The sequence below is a fragment of the Oncorhynchus kisutch genome, linkage group LG17 (assembly GCF_002021735.2).
Source record: "Oncorhynchus kisutch isolate 150728-3 linkage group LG17, Okis_V2, whole genome shotgun sequence".
Lineage (NCBI taxonomy): Eukaryota > Metazoa > Chordata > Actinopteri > Salmoniformes > Salmonidae > Oncorhynchus > Oncorhynchus kisutch.
Genome location: NC_034190.2, coordinates 60,660,745 through 60,672,916, shown reverse-complemented (window position 1 = coordinate 60,672,916; position 12,172 = coordinate 60,660,745).

The following is a 12,172-nucleotide window of genomic DNA, read 5'->3' as shown; positions in this document are numbered from 1 at the left end:
ATTTGAAATTACTTGAATTTGCTGCCCTCTGCACTGGTGTTCATCACTGCATATTTACCACTTTGATTTAGTGCTGTTTAGTCCTTCAATGTGCTATATTCGTTTTTTTTCTTTCTGCATGTCTTATGCAAGGGTTGAGCTTTTCACTCAATAAAATAAAGATGTATTGAACAAAAATAGATGTATGGCCTGTTTCAATGTTGTCTTTTAACAGTCCAGTAAGAACATGAAACGTTATTTAATGATGACTTATAGGCTACCACGCTTGATTGCATGACATGTTTGGGCCAATGTGAGTGGTGCACATGCATGTATACACGTGTGTGCGTGCGTGCATGTGAGTGCATGTACGTGTGTGTGTCTTTGCCTCAGCTTGTCCCAGGTTGATGTGCCAAGAACAGTTTGTGCAAGGGGACAGCAGCAGTGAAGAGACGATCGTCCCTGGGAACACACACGACAGGTGTGCAGTGCATATGTGGTCACATGATGGCTGTGAGGCAGATTAGGCCCCAAACAGATGAAGCGCTCCTTAATGGCAGCTTTTATTAAGTTCACAATGTGAGGGAGGCAGGCAGGGGAGGGGGGGCAGAGGAAAAGCAGGTGGCCTTGTCTCTACAGTCATGGATGAAGATACATCTTTGTACAGCCAAGTCCGAAGAGGACGGCCACTACCGAAAGATTTATTGATATTTGATTGCCCTGGCCTTACTGTCTGGTTGTCCTGAGTTCAGCAGTAATGGCTGTAAAGGAACTACTGCAAATGCTCTGAGAAAAATGTCCCATCTAAGAAATATTGCACTTGCCACTGATCATATCATGTAGACCCATGTATGATGGAACACTAGCTGCACCATACACATTCTATATAAGTCGGACAAACCATTTACGAACAAGAGAGATTACATTGTGAAAGGAGCGGCTCATTTTCTTTCTCCACCCACCCTATCTTCTTGTTGCTTCTCTTTTAATCCACTGCCCTTTGCGTTCATTTATCTATTTTGGCACGTGTATGGGGTTATTTTCGAGTACCTCTGGTCATGGGGTAAAAAAGACTGGGTGTGCATTCCAAATGCACCCTATTCCCCATATAGTGCACTACTTTGGGCCCTCGTCAACAGTAGGGCACTTTATAGGGAATAGGGTGCCATTTGGGACGTAGCCTCTGAGGAAGGCTGCTTTGCCATTGGTAGCAGCTGTTGCTATTGAGAGACCCCAGAGGAAATAGAGAATTGGACACACATTCAGCCAATTTAACATTAACTAGACCTTATTGGAGGCTGGAACACATGGCAGAACCATGCAGCGCTACCGTATGGGGTTCTGTTTATATATGCTCTTACTCTCCCTTAAGGAGTATTACGGGGTTGTGTGATGGCATTTCAAGATGAAAAAGAGATGTTGGAAAAGTGCACTTATAAGGTCACTAAGATCGACTAACAGGCAAAAGCAGACGGAATGTGTAAATGTGTAAAATAGAATCACAAATGTATATCTAAGACAAAAGTACACAAAAGAAACAGTTCAATTGTCAATCTGCATTTATTAATATACTTTTTCCTCGCTTGTGTATCCTTTTGACCTTCTCTTATTGAATCACATATAAGGGACTTGAAAGTAACCAAAATAATTTTGACTGCATGAACCTTGGAGTCTAATATGGAAGAATAAAAACTTTGAGCAGTTTTAAGATGAGATCATTTAAAATATCAAACACTGTTGTTTTACACTGATCTTAAAAGAGATTTCCCATCCGCTATTTGACATTTTTTCCACTGTTCAATCAAACCACAACATTAAATACTGTTTTTAAGGTTCCGTCTTAGCAACCATTGCTCAGAGGGATCGTGACTTTAAGATTCAGTATGATTTCATCCTGTAGCTTTAAAATAGATACAGTATATAATTATTTATTACAGTATGTATTATTACACATTTCTGGAAGTGTACAGTACATATTACATGTTATGTCCACAAGTTTTTAGGCTTATGCACAGTATATGTACTGCATTTAGAGCTGATGCTTTCTTATTTTTTTTTTGACAGACCTGAGTTTTTACAAGTTTCAGGTTGGGTAACATTTCTTTTCAGTAACATGACACATTCTCTGGGAGTGGTGAATCTATAAATATTTGCCTTTCAATGTATTGTTCTTTTCAGACCTCAAGATAACAAGACATTCTTTTCTCAGCTCAACTAGAATATTCTTTCAGTTCAACACCTGCATGTGTACTTATTTCCTTGAAAAACTGGAAAGAAATCTGTTAAGCGGAATGAGAGAAACATCAGAAAATCTACCAAAGTGTTTACTTTTTTTCTTGAAATGAGAAACAGGACAGAACCCTTCACTAAAAGAAGCATGAATCTTGTATGTTCCGTCATTTGGGTCGTTCCATGAAATGAGTTCCTTTTGCGTCCGTTTGATATTTTAAGTAGAAATTCCTTACAAATATAGAATTTTAAAAGCCTGTTATATTAAATGAAGTGCACTTTAATATAGACCACATGGATAATTCAATAAATCAGATTAAAAAATATAAAGAAAGACGTGCTTAAGTAGGAATATTCAGCATTTTGACATGTCCCTCCGTCAACCCTGTGTCACTTCTAGGAACATTTCAATCCACTTATCCCAAAATGTCTCATTGCTGCATTGACAGTCATTTCTGAATATTATTATTTATTTTCATGTGATTAGTGATGCATTTTCATCTGTCCCTCATTTGAAGGTAAACCCTGTTATGCAAACAATTAACCACTTTAAAATAATGTACCATTCTACCAAGTTAAATGATTCACAGCAGGTGACATCGTTTGGGTCTTCTGAACAGCATGGTGGAAAAGAGAGGAAGTCTTCTCTCTCTTCGGTCTATTTATAAAAGAATGTATCTTTGACTGAGGTGGTTGAGCTCAACACGTCAACCCTGTTCGCTTAATTAATGTTAGGACTTTAATCATATGTGGAAAATATGTATAATTTCATGAACACCATGTGGTCCCATGATTTTCATCACTTGAGGAGTAGTGGCCGATCTTCACCTAAAACCTCAACCCTGTTATCGTCAACCCTGTTAGAGGCCCAATGGTAACTTTATCAGTTTGATGTGAGTTTATTTGTACAAGGCATACTTAAACAATGAGAAAATGTTGGATTTATATCAAACAGGCTTTTAATTAATAGTCAGAAAGCTACATACGTATCAGTGACAGGGTTGACAGACAGTGTGGTAAAAGTGAAGCTGAAATGCTCTTAGTTCATAGGATTGTAATGCCTCAGATGGGAAAAGGTGTTTTTTTTCCGTAAGCTAAACATATCCTCCGTGCAATTGAATGTTGAAAGATAAATATTTGTAAGTTCATTTCTTAAATGTTTGCATGTCCAAAAGGCACCCATTTTGTGGAATGACCCATAGACTGTATGTTTGAAAAACAGCATTACGTCTTATGAGAGACCTGTGTAGGTTGTTCATAACTAAAAAATGTATTCCGACATCGATTGAATGTCCTTCTGCATCATGTCACTGCAGCAGATGAGAATGTACATTTGATGATTCAGAAAAAAAGCGAGGCCATTTATCGATATGAGCAAAATATATTGTAAAAAATGGATTATTCTTGCTGTTAACCTACACTATTATGTTAAAGAGCATACATGACTGTTCTTGTAGGTACAAAACCCTCTCACAGGCTCGCAATTCAGAATACTTAACTGCCTGCTGATGGGTCATCAACTGGATTCCCATTGTATTCAAACAGGTTGGGTAGGTTCTCAGAATAATCATACTTGGGCAAATCAGCAAGCAGTTCACAAAGCAGTGGCAAAGAAAAGGAAACCATCACACAGTTGCAGTGTTATTCATAACATCAATATGATATAGATATTGGTTCCAAAAACTACAGTGCCTTCCGAAAGCATTGACACTCCTTTTTCCACATTTTGTTGTGTTACAGCCTGAATTTAAAATGGATTGAGATTTTGTGTCACTGATCTACAGACAATAGCCCATAATGTCAAAGTGGAATGATATTCAAAACATCATTATTATTATTATTTTTTACAAATGTATTAAAAATGAAAAGCTGAAATGTCTTGAGTCAATAAGTATTGTTATGGCAAGTCTAAATAAGTTCAGAAGTAAAAATGTGTTTAACAGGTCACATAAGTTGAGGGGTGTTATGTTGCAGTGGGAGTATTTTATTTGGTCAACAAGCAGTTGTCCGCATCTGTCAAACACAAACACAATCCAATGGAAAGATTAGTGTAGAGGCCCTATAAACAGCATTTGAAAAATGAGACGCCTGTCAACTCCGTTACATAAATGTTTACCAAGGAATACCAAACATTGTGTTCTATTTGTTTTAGTTAGCCCGAAGTTTGCGCCTCACCGTAAATTAGTTTTACCCAGTGTTCAACAGGACTTTACAAAGAGAACAAACAACTAGCATCAAACAGCGACGAGAAACAAGCACATAAAATGGTTAATCCTCCGTGGCGAGGAGCCAAGGAGCCATTAAGTTTCAAGTAGTTTGCTTAAAAAATCTGACGGGAGGTCTCCAGAGCGGAAAGGAGAGTGTTTCATCACTTTATAACTCTGTCCAAAAAGGAGAGAGCTAGGAGCAACAATCAAATGCCCAGAGCTAGCAAGCAAAGAGCCAGAGCCATTCGCATTCAGCTTGAGCCGCCACAGCGCACCACTCACTGACGAGAGAGAGAGGCCCGGTTTCTTGGCAAAGGAAGAAGTTCTTAAGTGCTAAGCTGTAAATTTGCTTAATTTGACGTGAGTCCGAGGGGAATGGGATCGTTTTCTTTCAGGGAAAAACCCTGGCAGATTGGCTGACAATGAGCTGCAATGGTCCAACATGGTGTATTGCTGTGTGATGATGGGAAGAAAGCAGGACTGGCAGCATTTGACAGGGCAGTAAAAGACTTCGACCCTGGCACCAGCCTCTTATGACTCACTGGGACATGCATACTGTAAAAAACTGATCTGGCTAATTCCATAGTAAACAAACCTGACTATTTACTTCGAGTGGCTTCTTTCTGTAAAAACATTTCAAAATACTGACATATCCATCATAACATGCTATGAGAGTTTACACCGATATAGTTTTTACTACATACTGACAGCCTATTCTTAAATGATTTGTGGGCATCGATCGGATTTCGACTTAAAAAATGTGATATTGTTCTTCTAAGCCACTTTTCTCTTTGTCCTTGCCCAATATGAATCCTAAAACAGCGACCCATGACAAGAGCCTTTAAAAATACCGGTTTCAGTGACAGCTGCGTCCTTCATAAAAAAGTAGGTGGACAACAGGTGAGCATGATGTGTGTGCTAATCTTCTACATTATGGCTGTTGATAACACTCTGCGTCCAGCAGCTCAGTTATTAAAACGCTGTAATTTAATATGGAATACATCAGCAATGTGACATTTGTATCATGGAAGAAGGAAAGGTTTCAAAGATTGGACTGACGCTAATAATAGAAAATGTCTATCATTGACTTTGGTTTCTGTTACCAAAGGAATTTTGCGAGTACCACACTCCTTCCAAAGTCAGACGTTGGGCATCCAGTGAGGGATTGTGGGATTCTTTTTTTCACTTGCTCTGCCTCTCTCTGAGGGCTCAAAAATGAGGATTGTATTTCGCAGTGACAATCCATGCCAATTCTGTAGGACAAGGTCGTCAAATCTACATCCCTCCCCCTTTTCCTAGAGACCACCCTTCTCTACCCATCAGCGCTTTGAGGAGAGTTCAGGAAAATGTGGCATCCAAAACAACAAATGATTCAACAGTTATGATTAGGAAGACACTACTGTACAGTATATCAAGAAGTTAGCATCAGCAAGCTACATTTATTTACTACATGCCTACTACATTTAGAATACATTATTAGGGATCAGGTGCAATATAACCAGAACAAGTTGTTGAATCCTGATGACATTTGGAATGATGAGTGGTGTTACTCATATCCTGAATAACCATATATGACTCTGGGTGTATTTATTGGAAGCAGTAGTTTGAGTGTGTTGCTCAGGTTGTTGTAGTGCTTTATTGCCTCTATGCAGAACATAGTCTCAAGGGGAACGTCACCACTACTGTGCATTGTGTGAAGAGGAGAGTCGTAAAGAGGGAGTATCTACTCCATTTTAATTTCCTCTTGTTCCCTTTCCTTTTTATTTTTTTCCATCCCTGCCTCCCTCCCTCCTGCCTGGCTGCAGTCAGGCCCTGTGATTAGTGTAATTTGCAAAAACGTTGGCGAGCGCCGCACCTGTTGCCCCTGCGCTGCCTGCAGCCCTGGGTCCTCGACAGACTGACAAGCACACCCCTGGATAATCCATTCTTCTCTCCACCAGTGCAGGACAACGGCAATTTTTCTCCCCCCTCTCCTTCGTCTCAACTTCGTGTTCTCATATCTGCCACACTCCTGATGCCTCATTACTGGGCCATTCATAAATATCGCCGGCAGTATCCCCTACTTCCAGGGGCTTTCGGTGCTTGAAAGATTTATCGGCCTCTTTTACAGCACCACTATTGTTTTTCCTAACACTTTCCTCTCTCTGTCGCTCTCCACTGCAGACACCTTCACTTACCTGCCAATAAAGCGACAAAAGCTTTCCACCTGGTTCACATACAGGGGCCCCGTAGCTCCCCCACATGACAACCCTAGCGGTATATGGTGTGTTCCATTTGGATTTGACACGGTGCCAGGAGGAAAATCAAGTGACACGGGCCACACAGGAGGGGAGAAATGTGATCCCACTCCATTGTGGAGAGTTTATATAACGAGTGATGACAAAGTACTTTATGACTTTGCAGTGTTTGTCGGGCTCCGACTGTGATAGAGGCCTTATACAAGCAGGCCCCCGGTGACCTTGACTTATCAAGCGTTCTCATTTTGATCAGAAAGAAGCCCGTGTTCAGCTGCTGTTGAGGATTGTTGTGCTGCTTTTAGAGAGACAGTGATGGCTACAGTACAAAGGACTTTTGGAGGTTACCGGGTTCTCCCCACCCTTTCACTTTGAAATAGTATTGACTAGGAGCATGTCTGTCTGAGCAGGTAGAAGCTTTTGGATTGCTTCAATGATTTCAGGGGCTATGCCAAATTTACTTAGATATAGGACGCTCCCATGTGTCTCAACAGCCTATGCTGGGAAAGTGGCATGCAAATGGTACAGTACCTGCTTATATAAATAAAATAGTTAAAACACACGAAATTCAAGTGCACTCCATACTGTTATTTCAATCTTCAGATGCATTTATCCCCGTGATATTCAATAAATTATAGGATTTTGTCATATTTTTGACTGTGTGCGGGTATCTATTCTTTCCATTATACAGCTTTTTTAAACATACGCACCTGTGACTAACATTTTGCATTAGGTAGTCAAAAATAACTATTTATTTAACAAAATTGTAACATTCTGTCATAAATAGTGGATGTTCAACTTCATAACAAACATGTTTTCCCATGCATTTTTTTGGGGTTGATGATTTAATCTTAAATCAGCCATTACTCCCCTTGTGACATGTGGAATGGAAAAGTGTGCAACAGGGAGGTGAAATAGAATGCAAGCCTAATAAAAAATATTTGAACTTGATTAAACATTTCTAGCCCATCTATGGGTCACAGGGTTGACGTGTTACGCCCGACGTACTTTGTTTTCCACCACAGAACACCAGTTAAATGGCCAAAAAGAGAAGGGCAGGATTCAATTCGGTTGCTGAAGATCCGTGTTGTAGTGTGGTTGACATTTAAAGGTAATATCTGATTTATTCAACATCTGCAGCATTTACTTTGAATGTGATCTCTGCGACTGCGGTTACATTGCCTTTAATGGTGCATAGTCAAAAGGGGGGGATCGTATTGAATTGCGGCCAACAACCAGCTCACCTGCTTTTACACTACAGATGTAGAATCTTAATTTGATCACCCTGTTGCAGGAGACCTTTCCTGCAATGCAGGACATTTAAAACATGTAGTGTATTTGAGGTTTTTAAAAGGCATCTTAAATTTAAAATGTCAGACTTGATTTCCCCTTGTATCAACCCACATAATGTATAATCCACATTTTCTGTTGCTGCAGGATTATTTTCCTGCTGTAGAAAACTGGCTCAAATGAAGATCCTACATTTGTATGATTTGACTATTAGATGTTTGTTTATTTAGATTTTCTTTTTTAAGGAATAGCTTTACCATATTAAAACGATAGTTCAGTTCACATTACAGGGTTGACCTTAAGCCTGAGGGACAAATGTAAATTAATCACTAATCACATTCAAAAAGTAACAATCTTCTGAAATTACTTTCCCAAAGCAACAAAATAACTAGGGCTTTATAATGATGGTGAAAACTTGGTAAAATATAGGTTAAGTGGGGCTAAAATCATCCCAAAAGTCAAACAAACATGATGTGGGATATTCCAAAATGTAGATTTAGCTGAGAAAACATATATTTATTTTATTGAAGATACACTGCTATTGGAATTGTTAACATGATTTTGTTCAGTTAGAGTGTAGATGTACAGGAACTGCCAAAATAATGGAAACACTTGAGCAAATGAGGGATACCTAGTATATTGAAAGCAGGTGCTTCCACACAGGCGTTTTTCATTAGTTAATTTAGCAATTAACATCCAATCATGCTTAGGGTCATGTATAAAAATGGCGGGCAGGCCATTACTATGTCTACCATGGCTATGACCCCATAGGATGACATTGCTCCGATCCACAGGGCATGAGTAGTCACTGAATGGTTTGATGAGCATTAAAGCGATGTAAACAATATGCCATGGCCGTCTCAGTCACCAGATCTCAACCCAATTGAACACATATGGGAGATTCTGGAGTGGCGCCTGAGACAGCATTTAATATCACTTTATTTGGATAGTACATCTGTAGATGCTCTACAGAACATCAGCAACATTTCATCTAACTATCTACTAACCCTAACCTTAACCTAAACTTAACCTTTGTAAGCAGTTGCTTATCAACAGAATGTTTCTTGATAGTATGAACCTCTGTAGAGCATATGGACTATCCAAATAAAGTGTGAGGCAACAGGGTAGAGTTCCAGAAACGTGTAGAATCTACACTGAGTGTACAAAACATTAGGAACACCTTCCTAATATTGAGAATGACCCTATTAATAAGGACTATAAAAGAGTGCAGACCTTGTTTCTAAAGTCATTCTTCCCCAGAGAAAGCAGCATAGTGAATGATCTCATATTTTAAATAATAGCCTCAGCGTGCCCTTCAGATTACGATACAATCTACCCAAACACAGATTTCCCGGGTGTAAGAGGATTTTTCGAGAGGAGAGAGAAGCCCCCCGGTGATGAGACGGGGCTAGATCCACATAAGTGTGAACATCAAAGAGTTCCAATTCCACCCTCTTGATGCTGCGATCCACATACATCTTATCTCAGAGGGAAGAGGAAGAGTATTCCACCATCACACCATTGGTCTGCATTGTCTGTGACCTTTCCAATGCAAAGTGTTTTAGGCCACTTCACTTGCACTGGTTTGTATTCATTAGACCATACCTTAGCAAAAAGTATTGCAACGGAAAATGAAAAAGAGCTGTTATGTTTCTTAACTTCGACAAAGTTCTGTTTTCTTCCATTTGGTGCCTAATGAACACAGTCCTGCTGTGGTAGATACTTCAAATTAGTGGATTCAGCTATTTCAGACACACCCGTTGCTGACAGGTGTAAAAAAAAAAAATTGAGCACACCGCCATGCAATCTCCATAGACAAACACTGGCAGTAGAATGGCCTTACTGAAGAGCTCAATTACTTTCAAAGTGCCAATGCCATTGGATGCCACCTTTCCAACAAGTCAGTTCGTCAAATCTCTGCCCTGCTAGAGCTGCCCGGTCAACTGTAAGTGCTGTTATTGTGAAGTGGAAATGTCTAGGAGCAACAACGGCTCAGCTGCGAAGTGGTAGGCCACACCTCACAGAACGGGACCGCCGAGTGCTGAAGAACGTAGCGTGTAAAAATCGTCTGTCCTCGGGTTGCAACACTCACTACCGAGTTCCAGGAAGCAACGTCAGCACACTAACTGTTCATCGGGAGCTTCAAGAAATGGGTTTCCATGGCCGAGCAACTGCACACAACCCTAAGGGGGCGGCAGGGTAGCCTAGTGGTTAGTGCGTTGGACTAGTAACCGAAAGGTTACAACTTCAAATCCCCGAGCAGACAAGGTACAAATCTGTCGTTCTGCCCCTGAACAGGCAGTTAACCCACTGTTCCTAGGCCGTCATTCTTAACTGACTTGCCTAGTTAAATAAAGGTAAAAAAAATGTTTTAAAGATCACAGTGCGCAATGCCAAGCGTCGGCTGGAGTGGTGTAAAGTTTGCCGCCATTGGACTCGAGTAGTGGAAATGCGTTCTCTGGAGTGATAAATCACGCTTCACCGTCTGACGGACCAATCTGGTTTTGGCAGATGCCAGGAGAACGCTACCTGTTCATAGTGCCAACTGTAAAGTTTGGTGGAGGAGGAATATTTAATGGTTCAGGCGGCTTAGTTCCAATGAAGGGAAATTTTAATGCCACAGCATACAATGACATTCTAGACAATTCTGTGCTTCCAACTTTGGGATGAATTGGAATGCTGACTGCGAGCCAGGCCTAATCGTCCAACCTCACTAATGCTCGTGGCTGAATGGAAGCAAGTCCCAGCAGTAATGTTCCAAAATCTAGTGGAAAGCCTTCCCAGAAGAGTGGAGGCTGTTATAGCAGCGAAGATGGGACCAACTCCATAGTAATACCCATGATTTTGGTATGAGATGCTCGACATTCATACTTTTGGTCATGTAGTGTATGTATGGTAGCCAGGAGTGGATGGTGACAAGCCTTCTTCCAGGCTGATGTTGCCCATGGTCTCAGATCAGTTCAGCCGATCGAATCCTATCCTCAAGTCAGTAGGATTAGAAAACAGACCTAATCCTGAATCAGTCATTAGAGACAGTCATCCACCAGCACTTCAGCAAAGAGCCTCTACAAGCAGCAGTCGTGTGTGTGTGTGTCTGACAGTGCGTGTGTGTGTGGCAGTCAGCACCACAGTAGCCCCCTCACAGACCAGGCTGGTAAGGGCTAACAACCCTCGCATTGATCCGAGGAGACACTCAGCCCTCTAACCTGCTGAACAATGGAGTTCAGAGGCGCGTCGATACACTATCCTATTGAGTGCTCTCCGTTTAGCAGCAAGATTGATGAGGTTAAGTCTTCTAACCGGGTGCCAACCAGTGTCAAAACCAAGGTGCTGCTTGGACAACAAATTCGGAATTCCTAAATCTGGAATGCTAATGTGGCTGTTTGTTTGGGGATTCTAGACCCTTCACACTTGTTCGCGTTATTTGGTGCTGGCAATTAACTCGTTTTGAAATGAGATGCAAACTGGGGTTGAGTGTGGCGACTGACGGACGGGCCAATGTCCCCTTCAGATGGAGATGAGAAATGAAGATTAGGATAGATGAGGGTTATGTCCCAAATGGTACCCTATTCCCTACAGAGCCTATGGGTCTTGGCCAAAAGTAGTGCACTATGTAGGGAATTGGGTGTCATTTGGGACGCACACCAGGATAGACGAGGGCTTTCTGGGCCAGGAATGCAATGCAGGTCCCATAAGACACTAAATGACGTACAAGCGCATTTATTACAGTAGGCCTCTATAAATCTAAGGTTGGCCTGAACTCCAGGGAGAGGTTAATGGATTACAAAGGGATGCCGTATCGAGCCACCAAGAAGTTTCACCTCATCAATATGTGAAAAGCTATTGATCATTCAGACCTTGACAAATGAAATTCATAAACTTGATAATGCACTGGAATATTCGTATCACCTGAGGAATGGGTATTTTTTTAATAACGTTTTGTTGTTGTTGGGGGAGTCAGTATATTAATAATTCTGGAGATCAAATAGAAAATACTGATTAGGAATGATATATTTTATGTGCTGCATTGTAAACAGAGTAAAACACCACTCAGCATGGCCATGATTCAATCCAAGGCGCAGCGCACCAGACAGCTGACAATACGCCTTTTCAAGGCATTTTCCCTGACTTTCGCAGAGACTGCATTCACGGTAGTCTGCGCATTTTGTCTCGAGCGTAAATTACTTTTAAAAGGCTGTTATAGTGTGCTGCTCTATGAAACCTGAAACACAC